The sequence below is a fragment of the Ammospiza caudacuta genome, chromosome 3, assembly GCF_027887145.1.
Source record: "Ammospiza caudacuta isolate bAmmCau1 chromosome 3, bAmmCau1.pri, whole genome shotgun sequence".
NCBI lineage: Eukaryota > Metazoa > Chordata > Aves > Passeriformes > Passerellidae > Ammospiza > Ammospiza caudacuta.
In genome coordinates, this window is record NC_080595.1 from 91,188,485 (window position 1) to 91,210,621 (window position 22,137).

At 45.1% G+C, this 22,137-nt stretch overlaps 1 protein-coding gene across 3 annotated transcripts in view; it reads right to left on the reverse strand.

Annotated features, from left to right (window-relative positions):
* ELOVL5 (ELOVL fatty acid elongase 5) overlaps positions 1-16,203 on the reverse strand; it is a 39,386-nt gene extending 23,183 nt beyond the window's left edge. Inside the window, exon 1 of one of the 3 annotated variants that reach the window (XM_058800801.1) lies at positions 16,139-16,203. The gene's annotated coding sequence lies outside the window, so the exon portion shown is untranslated. The other 2 variants (XM_058800803.1, XM_058800804.1) reach the window with 2 other exon arrangements.
* Positions 16,204-22,137: the final 5,934 nt, after the last annotated feature.

The window sequence follows — 22,137 nt, forward strand, 5'->3', positions numbered from 1 at the left end:
CACTCACATGAAATTCATCCCCTTGCACTCAACAGCTCTTGATATGGCATGGGATGATTTCAGACAGAGGGAAAACACCAAGGGTGATGGCCAAGCAGGAAGAGCAAGTTAGAAACAAGCACACAAACACACTCATCGAAGTGTTAAGAATCAGAGAAAAATGGTTCATGACTGCCTCTACATGCCAGAAGGATGTATCCAGCATCCTTCTACAAACAAGGACGTTTCATGCTGCAGAGCCCCCTGAGCAGCAGCAGATCTGGCATCACTCAGCACTATGGTTTTCACAAGAGGATGCATTTTCCTGCTATGAAGTGTCCAGGGGGTAAATCCTGTGCCTGCACACTGTGCCCATACCCCAGTACTGGGATCCTGGAAACCTCCTCACTGCTGCCAGCTTACAGCCTGTGCTGTGAGAGCAACACAGCCAGGACTGAAGGAGCATCTACAGAAATAAAATGTGGAGGAAGAAAAGGCAAAGCATGCAGGTTTATTTCAACTGTTGTAATTGTAATATACAGCAATGACACTGCAGAGAACTTCTGCCTAGGGTTTAAGAACTGCTTCCTTTTTATGTAAAAAAAAAGAAAGTGAAAACAGAAGAGTGAAACAGAAGAGAGTGTCTGTAACAAACTAGGTTAGATGAAATAGGGGGAATATGTACATGGCACAGAGCAGCAAAGTTGACTTTTTGTAAGAAAAGCCAAATCACAGCATTTGCTAGATAGCTTAGCTCAAAGCCCCCCTCCCAAAGCACTATGGGCAGTGTTTATTAGCAGCTACTTTTTGAACCTGAAGCTCCATCTTTCTACAAAAGCTGTGCTTGCATGGTAATTGAGAACTTGGGGGTCCTGGCTGATGACAAGTTGAGTCTGAGTGAGCAGTGCCCTGGCAGCCAGGAGGGCCAATCCTGTCCTGGGGAACATCAGGGACAGCATCACCAGCCAGGCAAGAGACGGGATTGTCCTGCTCTGCTCGCACTGGGGCGGCCTCACCTTGAGCCCTGGGGGCAGTTTTGAGTGCCACACTACATAAAAGATATTTTAACTATTTGAGAGCTTCCAAAGGAGGGCAGCAAAGATGGTGAAGGGCCTTGAGGGGAAGCTGTGTGAGGAGCAGCTGAGGGCACTTGGTCTGTTCAGCCTGGAGGAGACTGAGGGGAGACCTCACTGCAGTCACAGCTCCTTGTGAGGGGCAGGCACTGATCTCTGCTCTGTGGTGACAGTGACAGGAACTGAGGGAATGGCCTGAAGTTGTGCCAGGGGAGGTGTAGGTTGGATATTAGAAAAAGGTTCCTCACCCAGAGGGTGGTTGGGCACTGGAACAGCTCCCCAGGGCAGTGGGCACAGCACAGCCTGGCAGAGTTTGAGAAGTGTCTGGACAATGCTCTCGGGCACTGGGTGTGACTCCTGGGGATGGTGCTGTGCAGGGCCAGGAGTTGGACTCAATGATCCTTGTGGGTCAGTTTCACCTCAGCTTATTCTGTGATAACTGCAGCTCACAACTGAAAATTAGCCTCAGGAGGCCTGGGAAGCAAGAGAATTGAGAAGATGAAAGGAAAAAGCTAAGTCCAGTCTGCCATAAGGATTTTACCTTTCATTTCTGGCTTCATATCTTTCATTCAAAAGCCACCTGCAAGAAAGCCTGAACATTTTTTTCTCTCCTTTAATAATGGGATTCCTGTAATCTCTGTGATTACAGAGGAGAAAAAGTTACATTCCCCAAAACCTATTTTAATGAGCCTTCTTGGTCAAAACACTGCATTTTCTAACAACAGAACCAATGAGACTACAGTCAGTAAGACCAAAAATGGAGAAGCCCAGCCTTGCAAGACCACTGCATTCAAGAGCACTGTGTACTCAAGACAGTAAGCTTCAACTTACCTTTTCTTTAAATGCCCATGCCTCATAATTGCATAATAAAATTTAAAAATAAGTAGGAAAAAAGAATGACAAGTGGGACTTTCCATCCACATGCCCCTCATTTCCTCCAACACCTGCACCACCAAATCTGAACACCAAGAACATTTGTCATCCACCTGCCCACTTCCTCCTGCCAAAATCCTGCACTGAGGTCTGAACCCAGGGGACATCTCAAGAATGAAACTCAAAGCATGGAGATATGTAATTCTTGGTTACCTCCTTTGCATTTAGTAGCTTGACACATGAAAGTTTGCCATCTAATTTATAAAAGTACTTAAAATTCTCCTGCACATGTGAAACACTGTACGAAGCAAAAAATGGCTGTGTGCAGTTATTCTGTAAACAAAGCTTAGCTATAAAAAGGTTATCTCAGGTTCACATGCTGACTAGATAGAGCAATCCAATGAAAAGTGGAGGAATTAGAAGACCATGAAAGCTGAGCATGACAGTCACAAAGGTAATGCTACACCATGCAAATCTGACTTGTACAGGGATAAGAGTGCACATAAAACCTGAATTAAGATGCCCTGCTAAGATGTGAAACTACAACCCCTGTGTTCAGGTGGGTAACTGACACCTTTCAGAGGACCACTTGTGTTTTGGAAACCAGATCACACTGAAAAAGCACACAAACAAGTCACCCTTAGGCAAGCTACACTATGTTAAGTATTTATTTATGTGCTTACTCTATTTCCAATGCTTGTGGGGTCATACCTGGAGTGCTGTGGGAGAAGTGAAATTCTCTGGAGAGCCCCAGCACACAAAATTGCATGCAATACACTGAAGTAGTTACACCCCTCAAATTAATTTCTGTAGTTTTACCTAAAATAAAGTATGCATACTGGCACTATAAATGCACCCCATTTCTTTATAGAGTCACCCATGCTATGAGAAGTCAATCTTAAAACTTTCCTATGTTCTGGCTGTACGCCTGTGAGACCCTGTGTGGCTGCAGCTGTACCAATACTTGGTGCCTTCGTTTTAAGATGCTAAATATCATGCCAGACTGCACCATCATACATAAGTAAACAGTACTAACAGAGGTCAGGCAGGTATGAATGACAGCTAACTTTAAATAAAAGGAACCAAAAAAAAAAAAATTCTCCTTTACCCACCATTCTGAGAAGTAAAAAAAGAAAAAAATTACTTTAGGTACAAGTATTGTGCCATGGTATTGTACTGCTCAGAACAGAATCCTCACCATTATATGCCCTGTTAAACCCCTTGCTTTCAAAAGAGTAAATAAAAAAAAAAAAGGCTCATTATTCAGAAAATCAACTACCTTTAAGATCTAACTGCCTTTCTAACAGAAAAAGGTGCTAACACTATAGAAAGCAAGTTTTTGACCTTGTTCCTGCCCAGGTTGCAGAAGGAGTACTGAAAGTGAAGATGACATGTCCCAGCATAGGGACAGAAAGCAAAGAGTCAGGAGATTTCTTGCAGGTGCATTTGTCAGATCATTCCCCCATACCTTTCCCTTGTGGTACAACACTTCACACATCTGTAAATTGCTGTTGTTGCCAAAGCCATGCAGCCAGCTGATGGCATTTCTGTTATAGAAGCTCAGGACTGCAAAGCCTGGTGAGTCCTAAGGAGCTGAACATCCTTGCCTGTACCAGACCCACGTCAAACCAAGTTCTGCTGAGAATTTTTGGGGTACCAAATCATGGCTGTAACAAAGGGCCACATGAAACTGACTCCTGGAGTAGTTAGAAAATAAAGCATTGGTACCTGCACATTTCCTTTGTTTGATTTTGGCAGCACTTTCTGAAATGTTACCTCATCAAAAGACCCTGCTCCAGGAGGCAAGTAATGCAGTTTCTTATATTTTATTATTTGTTTTAAGGGTAGAAAGAACAGCCAACCAATTAAAAGGAAATTCTGTAATGGTACAGCTGTGTGTGATCTTATCACTTGCTCTTTCTATGAACTTTAAATAAGACTATTGGAGGAAAAAACTCCACATATCTGGCAACTTCCAAGATGTGTTCTGCAAACTCATAATATAAAGGCTTCAGTTACTTGCAGAAGTTGGGCAGTGAATTCTAGGAAAAGGTACCTTTCCTCCAAAGTTTAGCCACTCTTTTCTTTCAATAAGAGGTATCAAATTCTTGGTGCAGTGAAACCCTGCTGCCATTAAAGTCTGTTCCAAGGAAGAACACAGCTAAACTGAGCCCCCAGCTCCAGCACCAAGATGCAGAAGGTTTTGCTTAATTTGCTTCCTACTTTCACAAGCACTGGAACAACAGCAGGGTCAGCACTGTAACTTGATGTAATGTACCTGCTTTAAATACAGGGACAAAGCAATATCCAGCCAAACAGCAGGTGACAGGTTTCCTTCCCAACCCTGCAGCTATCCCATTCTCTGCAGGGCAGCAATCCCCTGGAAAAGGGGGCCCCAGACATGCCTCCCCTGCCTCACAATGTGTACAAAGCCTCTTAAACACCATCTTCAGCAACTCACTCTCCTAAGGATACGCATCTCCATCCATCCCCTTGTGATGCCAGCTCATGCCCATCAGCAGCCCTCAGGCTCAGAGTCATCACATCACCTGATCCTTGCTCTGGCTTCTCCATTCAGCCTGGTCCATCTATAACCAACCATAACCACATAACCATCTACACTGCCATACCCAGGGCATGTGCAGGAACAAGGAACACACAAGAACAGATGTGACACAGCTGCAAGGCTGCTTTCATTCCTTCCCTACTCTCTACCAGGCCTTGGTGGAAGGAACCTGAAAAACTGAAGTAGCCCCAAAGAAACCAACCAAGCAAGAAGATCAGCTCCCAGCTGGGTTCATCCCACTGCAGATTTACTGCAGGAGAAGCAGCAGCATGATGAGAACATGTGGGTGATGAAGAGGTCTTACATGGCTGAAGATGAGCACAGCCAACACACTGCACCCAGCAAGGAACCACAGCAGAAAGAAAGACGAATTAAACAGACAATGCAAGATGCAGAACTCTAAAATGCTATTAAGAGGAGGCCAAAATAAAATGCATTGCACAGCCAACATTTTACATAGAGGAATGGTTCTACCGATAAGTACAAAATTTGCAGAAAAAAGAAAGCACAAAGTAACAAAAGGTCATACAGGATATGTCAGGCAGAGCTAGCTTAGAAGATTTCTTAATTATAATTGTAGCAGCATGAACTGACAGATTATTGCACTGTAAAAAGCAAACACCAAAAAAAATCCCAACCTTGATATGCTCAAAATATGAAAGAGACAGATTTTAGGATGTGTTAGCCTGTTTCTGTCTTGATAACTGTAGGGCTAAGGATGGTCTCAAGGCAGGTTAGGCAAGGGAAGGGGGAACAAGGTAACCATCAAGAGAGCAAACACATGAAGAACTAACTTGAATGTTTTATTCAATCACAGCTAAAGTATTCCAACAGAAATGGTGCTAATGAAAATAAATACACAGAAAAAGACTGAAATAAAAAGCTAAGCAGACAGTGGATATGACCAATACCTCTTGCTACACCCTGGCCTGAGGGGCTTGAGGACAGAGGGGAAGAATCTCCCTTATTTCGCAGTTTTATATGTTATACTGTAAGAAACATGTTATGCTGTAAGAGACAACAAACAACAACCCTACCAGTGATTTGAGACACATCTTGAACACAGGAACCCAAGACTAAATTTCAGTTGGAAGTTTGACTTTCTGATAACACCAAGTGTTTTTCACTTGGTGCCCAAAGCTTATTATTAAATTTCTTAGATGGCAAAAACACATTGCTGTGCAATTGGTGATTTACACATAGGAAACAATGCTGACTGCAGCAAAGTGAAAACCTAACTTACAGTGTGTAAGTGCTCATGTTCTGCCAGGAGTGAAAGGACAGAATCAAGTAGTGTTTCATCACCAACACTTGTAAAGCAACTCTTTAAACTCTAGGCAAAAGACATGCTTTTTAGCATCTATATTAAGACTCTACACATTAATTATAAAAATGTCAACATATTAGAAGTTGCTCAGCAAGTAAACCCTGAATACACTCTGAGTACTATTCTGAGTGTACCTATTTCATACATGTTTTGTACAGACTGTGTAGGATACAGAATAATGTTTCAGGCAATTAAATTGCTTACTCATGTCAGCAGCTCTCTCAAAGTCTTCCCCTCTGGAATCTCACCACAACCACATCTCTATTTTTACTGTGTGCTAAAAGGAAAACATGTTTTTGTGCAAAAACCTCTTTCATTAAGCAATTTTTCAAGTGTCAAAACACCATTCCTATAGTTGCAGGTTATTTTTCCACAATGTTCTTATCTCTTTGTAATACAAACCCTCCACACAGATGTGTCATCTCTAAACCAAACAGCAGCGAAAGGACCCTTCAATTAAACAGACCTGTTATTCCTGACCAGGGAGTTAAATGCTCAAGTTCATATCCCCACACTGGAACTGGTATGTGGCAGAGGAATAAGGGTAGGGTAAAAAACAACAATTAAAAACTACCAAAAAACCCTTCGTTAATATTCTACTGTCATGTTAATGACTGACATTAATTTGCTAAGAATCTTAGAAGAGCAGTGATGCTGTAAAGTGAGGATGTGCCAGAACCACCAATGGCTGATTAGAGCTTCAGTGCAAAACCCAGCCTTGCTCCTCTGTTCTGCAAATCAACCCTTCAGGGTGTTGGGTGAGTCAGAGTTTAAAATCAAAGACTGAAAAAGAGATACAGACAGACATACAAAAGTGTGAAAAGGTGCAGCAACAAAAAATTAAGTAAAGAGAGGGGTGCAAAACCACATCACTTCTCTGCTAGGCTTCTTCACACGTGCAGCTGGCCACTTAGTCACTGCAGGTTCAAAGATGGTCATCTCCTTCCAAGGCCATGCATCTCTCCTTTGAAGGAAACACAACACTAAAGGATGTAAATAAAACACTCCAAGAGGATTGTTTTTCATACACTGTAAAGTGTAGTTAAGATCTGGCAACATTACTGTGTTCTCACAGAGAAACATCTCCATTTCTCACCCTTCAGGATGCAAAACTGTACTTTAACAGCTTCCTAAATGTATATTTTAAGATCCAAAGTTAATCCCACAGATGCTTAGAAAAGTGCACTGTGCTATATGCAACAGATACCTGAGCTGATGCATCGTTTGAGCCTGATGTGTTTTGTGAAACCAAGAAGCATTCAGTCTGCACAACTGGAAATTCATCATAGCTCTGCAATTGTTCAATGAGAGTTTAGATTTGAGTCTCTCATCTAAACAAGTGCAGCACTGAATTTAGAAAGTATGAGCCAATTAAGACAGACTTTAAAAAAAAAGAGAAGCATTTGAAAACAACATTAGCAGTCCCTTCCTGCACCATAATGCAGCCACTTAGCAGTGGTGATGGAACAAGAAATCAATGCAAAGAAGTACCAAAGGATATTATTTTTATTCTGCAAGGCATGACCAGACTTGCAGCCTGCTTTTGTATGCTTCAAAGGGAGATGATGACGGTTTTGAAAGGGCTAAAAAAGAAGTTAGAGGTTCTGGGAACCTGTCAAGTAAAAGTGGAGAATTGGGTATGGCCTCTAGAAAAAATTACTGGGAATCTAATGAAGGCTGCAAAACCAGAGGACAGAGTGTCATGGCTTGACTCTACCTGGTAAATTACACCCCACAGCTGCTTGCTCACCCCTCTGCAGACCTGATGGAATGGGGGAGACAATCAGAAAAAGGTAAAGCCTGTGTGTTAAGAACAGTTTAATAAATGAACTAAAATTAACAATTACAGTAACAACAACAATAATAATAATAATGAAAAAGGAGATAAAGAGAGAGAGGGAGGAATAAAACCTAAGAAAGACAAGTGATGCACATTACAGCTGCTCACGACTCATTGACTGATGCCCAGCCCATCCCTGAACAGCAATTGGAGCCTCCCAGCCAACTCCCCTCAGTTTACACTCTGACCACGACATTCTGCAGTGTGGAATATCCCTTTGGCCAGTTTGGGTCAGCTGTTCCTAATTGTGCTTCCTCTTGGTTTCTTATGCACCTGCTCACTGGTAGACCACGGAACAGTGATAAATCCTTGATTTAGAGTACACTCTGCTCAGCAACAATTGAAACATCAGTGTGTCATCAACATTATTCTCATACTGAACTCAAAACACAGCACTGTACCAGCTACTAAGAAGAAAATTATTCCAGATGAAACTAGGACACGCAGCTCTTACTATTTAAACTCACGTGACAAGGGGTCTGACACCGTCAACTCTAAAAATGACTTACAGCCATGCACAATTTTTACTTATAAGAAAGTAGAAAATGAAAATTGCAGCAACAATTCATGCATTAGCAGGGCAATGATCTACACTGAAATACAGTGGCCTTTCTGTGATCACCTGTATTACTATTATTTTACTCCTCCTTTTCAGCTGAACAAACAAATGCAGTACTCCTTGCTGACTTGCTCAGGGCCATCCCGCTCAATCTCTGTGCAAGGATCTGCCACCCTGTACTGCTGGTGTTCCCTTGTACTTGTGTTCTCCTCTAGTCCTCACACTGTGTTTTAAGCAGTTGCAGAAGGTGATGGAGACACTCACATAAACCTTCCCAGCCCATGGCTGAGTCCAGTGGCTGAGGCCTGGCAAACCCACCCACCCCTCCTACAGCCAGAGCAAACAAGAGGCTGCAGAGGCAGCCATGGTCTAAGCCGCACCTTCTGGGTGGCAAACATGTCAGAATTCAAAAAAAATATTAAAAAACCTGCTCAAATCTTTTGAAAGAGGCTTTTCTGCTTAGGTGTGCTACAGACACAGAGAAAAAAATCCATAAGTAACCAGGTCTACTGGACTGGCAGCTTACTTTCTGTCACTATATCACATATGTTGATTAAAAATGAATATTCTGCACCATGCTGTACAAACACAGGTATTTTCCCCATTAATGAAGCTTTATGCCTGCACAAAGTCATGCTCACAAGATTAATGCAAACCTTAACAACATGCCAAAATGCCACTGTACACCAAGTGAATCAAGGGATAAATATAAGATGCAAGGGATAAATGCATGACCCTAATTTAGGACAACCACATGAGTTTGCACCAGTTCACAGGGTCTGTGATCAGCTAAGAGCAAACTCTCCACATCAATACTGCAAAACAAAAATGAACCACCAAACCACAATCAGACATTCACCATAAGCAGCTGCTGCTCTGCAACCCACAGAGGCACGTACATAAAATGCAAGCACAACCTTCACTGCGTCCTCCAAAGCCAAATCCAGATTGGTGTGCCTTTCCCAACAGGGGCCCTTCCTCACCAGCATGTGAGCAGCCATGTGAATGAACTGACCCCACAGAGCATTTCCAGCAAGCACACAGGCCATGCCCCTGAAGTAACATGACATTTGAACTTCAGCATGCAGAAAGTTTTCTCAAGTTTTTTCTCTAAAGGGCAGGATGATGTTAAACATTGAAGAATGTCATCCTCCTAACCGGTTAAACGTTTAATTATTGTTATTTAAGTCAAAGGTTCTCCCTACTGTTTGGCAAGGAGATGATTCTCAAAATGATGATTTGAAACAGTAGTATTTTTAAAAGTAACCCAAGAGCAAGAAATATTCTTTCAGGAAGAGGTTAACTGAAGGTTTCTGATTCAATCATGTGCATAGAAGTAGCATATCTAAAGGGAAGCCTACATAGATTAAGGTATAAAAAATCTTCCATGTCTTGAGCCCAAACCTGAGGACACAGGATCAGCTCAAGGACTAGACCTCTACTTTCAGATCACTATGGGGACAATGATACAGTAGTGGCAAATGTAAATTTCTTTTATTAATTTCTAAGAGCTGATTTTAACTCAGCAGAGGAGCTGCTCCTCCACAAAGTTGTGGTCTGCTCCAAACCTTAACCATATGGCATCTAAGGGAAGAAGGTGTTTTCCCACAACTAGCACTTGCCAAGGGCTCTGTAGGCAACACAGGCACAGCAGAAATACTGCTTTAACCCAAAATGCTTCCCAGCAAACTTTTAACAGCAAAAAGTGAGGGAGGAAAAAAAAACAACGAACTGGTAAACTTGCTTGCTTATGAATTAACTAGCTAAACAAACATATGAGGTTTGAGAACATATAATAAACTAAACTACATTATTCTGCAAAATAATACTTGTTAGTTATTGTCTAACCCTGATAACATCCTTAAGGTGACACAAACAAAAAGTCCCACTGGCATACAGAAAAGCTGGGGTGTTACCTGAAATGAAGACTACCTCCTTTTGGAAATCAAGTAGATGTTTTAAAGCAGAGCCTGAACATGCGCAGAGGAAGAAAGCAATTACCCTCCAGTCGCTGCAAAGACAGCTGGCAAGAAGAAAAACAGTTTTCTCAAGGTCAAGAGGGAGAGGAGCGCTTCCAAGTGATAACAGAAGAGCAGTCACTTTGCTCAAATCACTGACCCAGAGCCTCAAAGAGGAGGGTTATGCAGGGATCAAAGTGCAGGGCACAATTTGAAAATGCAGGAAGAAAGGTTTATTCCACATTTGCTGTATTGCACAAACAAATTTTATCTCCTGAAAATTCTAGGGCAAGTCAGCATATTTAGCCACTGCCCAGAGCATATCAGTTGGCAGGCATATGTTTGATACAAAGTTTTGACATAGAGGTCAATTAAACACAGACAACTTTAGCTTAAATACAAGCTCATGAAATGTCTGTATATTTCTACTTGCCCAGTATGCCATTGGTCATTAACAAAGCTATCATTAATGAAGCACGAACTCTACAGTTAATAAAGTTTTAATAAGGGCATGAAAAATACCCAGTTGCAATGGGATGTCAAGGCCAGCTCAACTCACAGCACTGAGCTCAGCATAAGTAGGATGATTCATTTCTTCATGGAGAAGTGACAATTGCACTTAGCAGCACACATTTTTTGTAAAATCTCTACACCTGGTAAGAAGGCTTATTCCTGTTTCACACAAGTCTACTATTTCACCAAGAAAATAATTCTCCAATGCATCCAATACAGTAGGAAAGTATTTACCAACCACATACTTCAGACAAGTTTGCTCTTGTGCTCTTATTTGCCCTGTAAGATAATATGTTCTAAATGCCAAAACACAAACAGAGAAACCAAGGCAATAAATTTCAGGAGATTAATTTCATTAAATAGATATAAGGAGACCCAATGCATACACAGTCAACAGCAACTTTACAAGTTATTTCCATAATAAGACTGAAGGCAGCATTTATTTCATTTGTCAATCAAAAAATCAATTCATGTCACTGTTTGCATTACCCTCATCAAACAAAGATCTAACTGCTGTTCTGTTGGATGATGGGAACAGGCTTTGGTGCCCTCAGAAACCCAGCCATAAATCACTTTTACCAATCAGCACTCAGGAACTGCAGGGATGTCAGCCCAAGCAATGCTCTCTTAACTGTACTGCTGCAATACCAAATTTAAACAGCCTTAGGAAAGGTCATAGCAAAGCAATCTGACCTGGAAAAAAGTTTTTAAACAGACCAGCTTCTGTGTAATTCATTGATTATCCTTTTCATTTGTCCTTGTGTGTTCTTCCATTTAAGGAAAAAAGCATTTTCAATGCTAGTGTGCATAAACTGCAGGAATCTCTGCATTTTTAGCACATTTAATAATCACAAAACAAATTAGCAACTATATTATAAAGATTATTGTCAGTTTTTTGAAGTGTCTGGATGCACAAGGAGAAGTGTGCTCTGACTATCATGCAGAAAGCATCAATTTCTTCAGTCTATTATACAGCAAAACAGCTTTGAAAAGCTTATGCTGCAGCCTGGAAGAATGTCATTTTGTACATTGAAAAAGCAGAAAAACAAAAACTGCAAGAGCTGAGGCCAACAGCCACCATGGTATTCCTGTCTAAACAGTTTTATAGATCTCATCCCCACACAACCAATTCAGGACATGGTAATGACAGAAGGTAACAAAAGAGGATTGACATTAAGAAGACAAAATGAATGAGTTGTTATGCAGGGGAGGTTACAGTAAACAGCATGATTACCTATACAGGCCTTCTCACCCTAAAGAAGAACTGCCAAATCTAAGTGGAGCTTTTGTAGCTGTCAAGAGCCAACATTTTGCTTGTGATCCACTTTAAGACAGCAGGAGTAAAACAACATGCCAAGAAAGAATAGGTAGAGGTATTTGTGGCTCTTCTCTTCAGCAAGGAAAGAGCACCCCTGCCTCTCCTAGTTCAAAGCCAGAAAACAAAACCTCCATGGCCTGAACAAAAAAAAGCAAAACAAACCCAAAAAACCAAAACCACACCACCAAGAGCCCATTCACTCCAAAGGACCCTCTCAGTCCTAAAGAGCCTTCCTGGCATGAGCTGTCACAGGGAGCACAGCACAGGCACTCTGGCTTCCTGCCCTTGTGGGGGAACCCAGACCCAGAGAGCCAAGTCCCCTGCCATGTGGGCAGCAGGGTGACACCTGAGATGGCTCTGAGCCCACCCTGCCATCCAGCCACTGCTCCTCACCAGCACAGCCAGCACACTGCTCCTGCCCTGCACGGGGCAGGCAGCAGCACGACTGAGTGCTCACTGGTGACATCCTTTCAGCCCCAGGTCCAAGAGGGCCACAGGGGACAACAGTACAGAGGCACGACACTGTTTCAACAGGGCACTCTAGCTAACTGCTCTTTCTCTCCCAAAGTTCTTCTCAGGTGGGATGCAGACAGCATTAACTGGGATATTTGCTTTGTCTGCCACCGAGTGAGGGCCGCTGAGACCACCAGAAGAAGGCAGAAGACAAGTATTTTAACCTTGTGCTTTGGCTGGGTGTCTTTTTTTTCCACCGAGCTCAGCAGAAACAGAAGCTTTTGATGTTGCAATGTTTACTGCCCCAAAAATGAGGAAGGTAAAGGAATGAGGTCAGCTCAGTACTTGAGAGCATTTAACCAATTAGCAACTGAATGTCCCTTAGAAGGAATATGCTTGCAAAGGGGCAGCTCTGGATCACTTAGGCTGGGATCTCCATCTGTGGCTGCTGGACTTGAGCACCAGACCAGTTTGAAATCCTAAGATATTATCAATTTCACCATCATTCCTAAAAATCTGAATCTTCAAACATATTTTCAAAAATCTGCTCCTAGCAAGTTGCAAAAAAAAAAAAAAATGCAAATAAAGGAGGTCCAGAGGCCCGATGGATCTACAGTACTATTTTAAATTTTCTTTTTTTTTTTTGTTCTGTTATCTTTCAGTTAATTCCTCTTATAAACAATACAAAATGAAAGTCAGCAGGGAAAGAAGAGATTACAATAAAGAATTCAAAATATTTTATTTCAATTCTGGCTGTACTAAAGACAAAGAATGTAACAAGAAGAATTTATGCTGAGAAATTTAAGAGCAAGATCAACTTACTAAAAATACTGCAATAAGTAAACCCAGAGACTGGTCAGACAGCACATAAACTAAGTATCATTAATGATGCTATATTTAAGTACCAAATATGCATGAGTTTTAATCAAAGATAGTCCATCTGATCAGCTGCTGCTAGGTAAAGGCTAACTTAACTCACATAGTGCATCTGCTTTTTAAAAAGCAGCATGAGGCACAGAGACCATCAGGCAGACCTTTGCCAGCTTGCAAGACAAAGCCACATTGCATATTCATTTCACTGCTGCTCTCTCTAGTTGCATTTGAATGCTAAAATACAGGAGACTTAAGTCAGAACACATGACACATTCATTTAGCTACTTATGAATAAAAAACACGAAGAACTTTTAGCATGCATTACATATGCATATGTACAAAGCATACTACATGTGCTTTGTACAAAATTCAGTAAAGTCAAGCAAAATTCTGGCATCTCTTCTAGTGCTCTTGACCAATATCAGCTGGCACAAGCATCCCTGAGAGCAAATCCAAGCTTAATTTCAGCAAACTCAGCACACTGGTCCTTTTAATTTGCTCCTAAGTTCCCATAAAGGTAGGAAGGGATCTCCACCCAGCTGACCCCAGCTATCTCCAGGTACCACAAGTTTAAGGTAAAATCCTTCCTCTGTGCAAGAACAGCTGCCTCCAGCCAGAGTACATGCGTTGCCTACTTGCTGCTCTGAAAGCAGACTATTCTAGTGCACGACAAATACATGAATACTCATATTAAAAATTCCAGCTTTTATTGCTACAGAGCATCAGACGGTCACGTGTGCCACAGGCTGACTCTCCCCGACACAGCTTCAGCTGCTGTTAGCAGCGGTGAGCCTGCACCAGGACTTATGTCTAGCTATGGAGTATTTCAACAGCAGAGGAAAATCTCGGGCTGTGACTGCACCAAAGGAGCAAGGACTTAAGAGTGAAATACATCGCAAAACTCCTGAGCTTTATTCACAAGTTCTTCCTTAAACCAAATAAATCCCCTCCCGCTATGCTAGCAGCTTAATACTGATGCAGCAGCACCACTAGCCCTCATCTACAAAAACCTGGCGGCCGCCAGCCCTCCACCCAGCCGCGGCCGGCGGCGATAGCTCCAGCCGCGGCTGCCAGTCCTGGCAGGAGCTGCTCTGGCAGAGATAACCTCACCCTGGAAGCAACCTGGCCCAAAACTCCGGCGAAAGGCTGTGCCGCCACGGGAGACGCCTGCACGCTCATCCTGCTCTAGTTTCAGCTGCAGGGCGTGTTTCCATCTGCACAGAGCGGTTTTAGAGACTTCCTGATGGGAAGCATCCCAAGCGCAGCCATGCCCCTGCCTTGTTTTCCCTCGCCACGGCTGGGAGCCGGCTGAGCTCTTTGCTGGAGTTTTCTGTCACAGCCACGAGAACTCGGCCATGGCACAGAATCCCACGGCCTCGGCGAGCACCAGAAGCACTGAGCATACAAATGAGCCGTGCAGGGCACTGCCGTTCAGCGGCGGCTGGAGCACGGAGCGGGCAGCGCACCCGGCTGCCGGAGGGAGGGACGGAGGGAGGGAGGGAGGAACACCTCTCGTGTGCCAGGAGCCCCCGTGCTGAGCAAGCCAAGGTGCTACCGCTCCTGCCCAGGGGTCTGCAGAACTGACCCTTCGTCTGCAGACTCACAGCACAGACCGACAGCGAAAAACTCGCTGGAGCGGGATCCTCAGATGCTGCATCCCTGGGAATCAGGGGAAAGGAATGAGGGCAGAGAAGCAACAAACGGGGCAGAAAAGGAGAAAACACACTGCCCAAGAGAATTCCTCACATAACCCCAGGCATTGCTTCTAATGCTGCTGGTGCCCGAGGGCTTCCAGGAGATGAAGAGATAAAAGCAAATTCATAAAGTTTTTAAGAAAGTCCCTGCACAGGCATCTGACACACTGACACATTTCTGTCGGCTGCCCTTCCTTTTCTGCTCACTTCCTAAGGCATGTACGCTTTAAACACATAGGTTTCTAAACGGGCCGGCCCCTTTCAGAAGCACTGCACATCTCCAGGGCCGAGCTCTTTGCTGGTTTAACGCGGCGTGTGCCCTGTCCCACACTCAGACCCGCGAACTACCGTTCCAGCGGCTCCAGTTCTAACCCAGCAAGGCGGTTAGGGGCGCTGGGCAAGAGCTCAGGGAAGAAGAAGTAACAGCCTTCCCTTCCGAGGCCGACGAGCCCTTCGCTGACACCGTGCCTCTCCGTCGGGCTGCTCCCCGGCCGCCAGCGGCCGCCTCAGCGGGCCGGGCCGGCGGGATGCACTCCGGCACACCCGGCACGGCGGAACAGGACGGATCAGGGGTTCTGTCCGGAGCCGTGGCAGCGCCGAGCCCTCCGCGAGCTCCCCGGGAAGGCAGCTACGGCCGAGGACGGGGCTGAGGTGCGGGGTCTCCTCCCTTCCTGCCTCTGTTATTTCACCCCACCCCGTGCCCCGCACGGCGGAAAGGGCTGCCGCCGCCGCCCGGGATGCAGTATCCATGGCAATGCGGGATTGCATCATGCTTTTGACAAAACCGGGGAAAAGACGCTCCCGGCGAGAGCCCCGTCCCTTCCGCCGCCCCGTCCCCTCCCTTCCCCGGCCGGCCGGCCTGCCCGCCACTGCCGGCCCCGTCCCCGGCCGCACCCCGCCGGGCACCAAGCCCCCCCCCTCCGCTCCGCGCACGGCCAGCGCTGCCGCCGCACTTGTTGCGCGCCCCGCGGAGCGGCGCCCCCCGCCCACCGTGTCCCCCGCCCCCCTCGTCCTCCGCATCCCCCTCCGGGCCCGGGCGGCCGCGCCGCATCCCGTCTCCGGGCGGGGAGCCCCGGCGCTGCGCTCCCTCCCGGCCGGGGACGCGGCCCTACCTGGCGGCGGCGGCGGCGCTGGGGGCGGCGGGCGGCACCGGCCGGTCTGTCCCGCTGCGAGCCGCGGGGCGGGGCCGGGGGGCGGGCACGGGACGGCGGGCCCCGCCCCCCCGCCGGCTGTGGGCTGACGGTGACGTCAGAGTGGTGCGGGGGGCTCACGGGCGGCGGCGGAGGGGCGGTATGACGTCACGGCGGCAGAGAGCCTATCGGGCGGCGGGGGCGGCTCGGGAGCGGCTCGTGCCCCCCGGGGCGCAGGGCCGGGGCGTCCAACAGGCCCCGGGCGGGACGGGGAGCGGAGAGAGCGGGGAGCGCGGGGAGCCGAGAGCCGGGCCCCGAGGGCTCTCGGCCCGGCCATGGCCGCGGGGGGCCCTGTGAAAAACAATATCGGACCATGTAATTAAAGACTCTCATAATGAGGTGAGCCGCGGGCCTACATTAACGGTCCCGGGCAGATGTAGTTGTTGTTTCCTGTGTTTTGAAGTAACGGGCTTCACAACGTGACAGCATTTTTAAATGTAAGCTCTGGCTGCAATTAAGTAGATAGTATTTTTAACTCAACCATATAATAAACCCGCTGGTTTTGCCATGTAATTTACATGCATATGCTGAGCTGGTCCCCACAGTGTCAGATGTCTGAGGAAGGAATCTCAAAGCACCCTCTTTGGCTCCTTTCCAGTGGCAGGGATGCTCAACAGAGGAAGAAAAGTTCTGTCCATGCTCTCCAGACACTTCATTGCCTCCCCGAGATCCTAACGGGACAAGTGAAGGTGCTCGATGTTCCTATGGCCAACAGGAAGAAACCAGTTTGTTTCTTTCCCTCTCTCATGTATTCACTCGTGATGGAAGATGACCTTTTAATTTTTTCCCCTCCGTAAGAGTTTGTTCCATCTCTTTGTTAATTAAATGAAAATGCTACGTAAATAAAGAGGCTTTGCTTTGCAAAGTAGAGGAGTCAAGCAGCAATTTGCATGGGGTTAATTCAAGATCAAGTATCTCCACTCTATGGGAAGCAGTTAGCAATTACCACATTTGGTCACCACAATATAAAAAGGACATCAAGCTATTTGAGAGTATCAAAAGGAGGGCCACGAGGATGTGAAGGGCCTTGAGGGAAAGCCATATGAGGAGTGGCTGAGGTCACTTGGTCTCTTCAGCCTGGAGGAGATTGAGGGGAGACCTCACTGCTCTTTTCAACATCCTCACGAGGGATAGTGGAGGAGCAGGTACTCATCTCTTCACTCTTGTGATCAGAGGCAGGACTTGAGGAAATGTCATGGAGCCAAGCCAAAGGAGGTGTAGGTTGGATATCAGAAAAAGGTTCTTCACCCAGAGGGTGGGTGGGCACTGGAACAGCTGTGCAGTGGTCACAGCACAGCCTGACAGAGTTCAGAGGGCATTTGGACAATGTCCTTGGGCACATGGTGTGACTCTTGGGATGCCCTGTGCAGGCTCAGGAGTTGGACTCAATGATCCTGGGGAGTCCCTCTGACCCAGGATATATTATGATCCTATGAGTACAATAATGCAGAGTGTTTCCCAGTGGGATCAGAAATTATGTTCCTTAAGCTCTTTGGGGATAAGACAAAATCTCTCACTAAAGTAAGCATTGAGGCTATGCCACTTGTTCTGAGTAGAAAAGTTGTCCATTTTTTTTAAAGTTGCAGAGCTATCAGGTTAAACCAATTGCTGCTAAATTGGAGTTTTAACTATTTGTTGTTAATAATTTGATATCGTAATCACCCATTGTTAATAGTTTTTCTTTAATTACCTGTTGTTGATGGTAAGAAATCCCTCTTCATCAAGTATCACCCTGCTGCTTCCTGGAAAATGGCACCCAGGACTGTGAGGGGGAGGTGACATCGGGGCTGGTATACAAATGTAGAAACACCTCACCAAATCTAGCAGGAAAAAACCCTAAAACAATGAGCCACCATGGAATTAAGAGATCTAAGTGATGTCTAGAGGTGAGGAACTGAATTCAGTGTCTGCTGAGATCCTTTTTACCTTTCACTCTAACCTAAAAGGATGTCTGCTAGAAAGAGGACCTCGAATGTCAAACTGAAAAAGCTGGAATCTGCTGGTGGTCTCTTGAAGACAGAAGCCCCAGCTCTGCCTGCAGACCAGTGGACACAGCTGCACTCTTCCTCCTCCTCCTCCGCGCCACTCCTGGGAGCAGCGGTGGTGTGTGCATGACCTGTTGGTTCTCCCCACCCGAGCTGATTTTTAATAAAAGCATTAAAAAGGAGAAAGATCTCCTGCCCTATTTATTTCACCACTGTTCTTTAATCTTACTTCTTTTATTAGAGTAAGATGTTAGGAATGCTCTTTGATTGATGTTGCAGGTATTTTTTCCTCTTCTTTGTTTTAAAGCTCAAATCATTATTTCCCTGAAGGACCAAACCCTTGCCTATGTGTTTTAACACTTTGGAAAAAAAAACCCAAACCCTACAAAAACCAGCACAACTGTCAGGTGAGTGTGCGTCTCTGAAGGCCCTTTGCCCAAGTTTGTGTTTTGGATGTTTCTGAGGCATCCTTTCCTATTTGTGAGAAGTCAAGCCATCTTAATTGTAAAAGGCACAGATCCCATTTTTTCTCACTGGAGCTAAAATGTGCTGAGCTCACTGAAACATGACCAGCATTAGGTCTTTTCACATCTTCCACACTTTATTTAAAGCCCTTTTCAGTGTGCTTTAAATAAAATTCCTTCCCAACAGGCATACACATTTGTTTCCATGGTTTATTGATGAGAGATGATTGCAGTGAGTGTTACCTTCACAGCCAAAACAGCTTGCTAAATCTGGAAGGTGCTTAAATAATTAAGACTCAATCTGGCTGTTTAAAAATAAAAAATAAGAACTTGACATGCAGAAAGGGATGGAGTGGGGCACAGAGAGTGTAGCTGGGCAGTGAGCAGCACCCTGTGCAGGAAGGGGATGTGCTGATTCCTGGTCCCCACTCTGCATCCCACAGGCAGGGAAGAGTGCCCCAGGCCCACCAGAGGCTGGCACGTTCCTGCTGTGCCTCCCTTCACTGTGGAGCTTGCCTTTCTTGTTTGGTGGTGGGGTTTTAATGAGACTCTGTATGCTCAGGGTGCCAAGTAAGTGGCACTGGAGAGGGACCACACAACAGCTGATGGAGGAAATGATGAGGCTGGGGGGTGAGATTTTGGGTTTGCCAGCCCAGCTGCAGCGTGAGACTCCCAGACTGCCAGCTGGTCTGCTGGTTCATCCCTCTCCAGGTCTCTCCAAAGTGCTCATGCTGTTACCAGTCAGAGAACAGGAGCAATGTTCAAGCATGGGAAATGTCATTCCAGAATTTCCCATTTGGAAGAACTAAGCAAACAATGCCAAATGTTTTGGGACTAATGTTTGGCATTTAATAAGGGTAGGTGCTGGCCAGTGTCATTCTGGGCTGCAGATGTACTGAGGCCCAGCATCATCCTCATCTTCTTGCAGAATCTGCAGGTTTGTCAGGAGTGAAGACATTACCATTGACCTCTCCACTGAGCACTGATGAAATTGCTGCTGGTATGTTTGCTCAGGAAGGGCTTCAGGGCTCAAAGAAGGGCAAATGAAACACTATTCAGGGTTTAGACAGAAGGATTGCTAGGGCTTATGTAAAATAAATTATATCTTGCATATCATTTTAACCTGTATCTCATTGTATTGTACTCCTGCTTTTTGAGAGAGAAGAGGCAGAATCTGAGCACTGTCGAAAGGCAAGTCCTAGGTGAGCCAGCCTAGGCAGTGGCAGCAGCAGAGGTGACAAAGAGGCCTCAGCAGATAGGGCTATCCTCACTTAATCAATGGTACACAAAGGGAGGAGGTTAAATAGATACTAGTGTTTGAGAGTATGGGTAGGAAGAAAACAGCGGGAACATTTGGAAGTAGAGTGAAAAGTCAGTGAGAACTGCAGCACTGAGAGGACAAAAGAGCTTGGAATGGAAGGCCCACCAGCATGGTGTTTGAAATTAGCCTGGATATAGGGTTAGAAACGTGTGCTCCGGGGAAACAAGCCCACATGGTCTGCTTTTGGGGGGTGAGTTACCAAATCTGTCTTCTTTTTTCAAAAAAATGATTGTTAGAAATCCTAGCTGTGCCTATGTAGTAGTGGTTCATCATACACGCTGTAATGAATAGGTCCTTGTTTTGATTAGAAACAAATTAATCTAGATTTTCCAGAAGTAAATTAACAAATTGATTAGAATAAATAACCATCATTTGCCACTCAGTCATCTTAACGGGATTTTTCAGTTGTGCCTGAGTTTGCCTTGGCGTCCATCCAAACTGACTGTGGCAGCTCCATGTTCTTTATCAGCTCAGTAAATGGGATGTGATTACTGTTCCTAGATCAAACACTGGACTAAAGAGTCAGGCTTAAACTGCAACATCTATTTCTCCTAAATATGGTGTTTTCCTCTGTTGTGCAGATGACAAATGCCTCATGCTGTGTGTACAGCTTTGTCTAACTTGTAAGTACTTGACTGTTGTAGAAAAAGCTTGCAAGCAAGTCTTTCTTCACAATTTTGTATTTTCAGGACTCATAGCAAGTGACTGGATGAAGCTGTTGCTTTGAGACTCTAACACAGAACTGGGGTGAACACGTTCACTTTCTGTTCTGAGGCATGATCACGTTACAAACTGCTCTTAGCTTTTTGCAAAATCCGTATGGGCTAGAGTGGAAAAAAATTCTTGTCCTGTGTTTGAATCCATTTTCGTGCATTTTACATTAACAGTAGTTAACTATTCTGCATTTCCTCTTCCTCTTATGTCTCCCTGCAGTGTGTGGTACTGTAGGCAAATGATTGAATAGGATTGAAGACCTGCACCAACTCACCAAACTTACAATGTATTTTAAGAGCCAGATTTACCCCAAATAGTGTCCCACAAGACCCAAATATTTTGTTTCTTGTAAAATAGGTTAAATAATTATGGAATTTTCTCTGTCACTGGTGTTAGTATGTTCTTCTTTCTCATGTTCATCATTTCAGAGGGATAAAATGTGACTGAAGTCCACCCTTGTCAATGCTGATACAGCTTTAACTACCCCAAGTTCAGAAAATAATGAGTCCCAAGAATCTTGCCACTATATAGCAGCTAGTTTGCTCCTATGACACTTCTGGGGCTGCTAATAGGAGAAACAGAAAGAATGACAAGTACTTCCAACATGGGCAGGAAGAAAGAGGTCACTTAAGGCAGAGTTCCGCAGCGATTAACAGAGCTAACGTGGCCAGTGCTGTCTGTCCGCAACCTGCTGCCTCTTTCAGCGGCTGCAGGAGAGGTGGAAGCTGGTACTGGATTGTTTATAACCTTGCCCACAGGTTTTTGAGTGGTTTATAACTCAACCCACATCTCTGTCTCTGGGGCAGAGCCACGCTGTGGCAGGGCATCGCCACCTTGGCCCACCCAGGGGCTGGCTGGTGGCTGCAGTGTGCCAGGGAGGGGCAGCAGGGACAGTCACCCCGGTGTGCCCCTGTCCCATTGCTCTGCTCCGACCCCAGAGCCCCATGAGCCCAGCCCAGCTCTCTCCTTCCCTGCCTGCTTTGGGTATGCCCCTCAAAATCTGAGCACATCTGCAGGGAAGAGTAGAAGCTCTTCAGGGGGAAAGTTTATTTTCACTTCATATAGCAAGCAGCTTCTGCTGGAGAAGAGTGATTTTATATGAGCTAATGCTAAACAGTAGGGTAAACAAAGTATAAACTGCATTGTTTTGCATTAGTAATTGGATGCCTTGCTCCTTGCCTCTTCCTGCTATGGTGTATTTCTGTTGACTTGCTGAACGGATTACAACGTCTAATCCTTCAAAACAATGTGTGGTTTTCAAAAAAATCATAAATCCATCATTGTCCGTTGCAGCCTGACAACAATTTTCTTCCTAATCTCTGAACTGGGACTGGGATTTGGACCTATCATATAACTCAATATAAGAGAGCTGATAAGAGAGCAACACTGTATTTCCATGAAGAATCTTAGGTGTTCTGATTTAGAGAATCAGTTAAG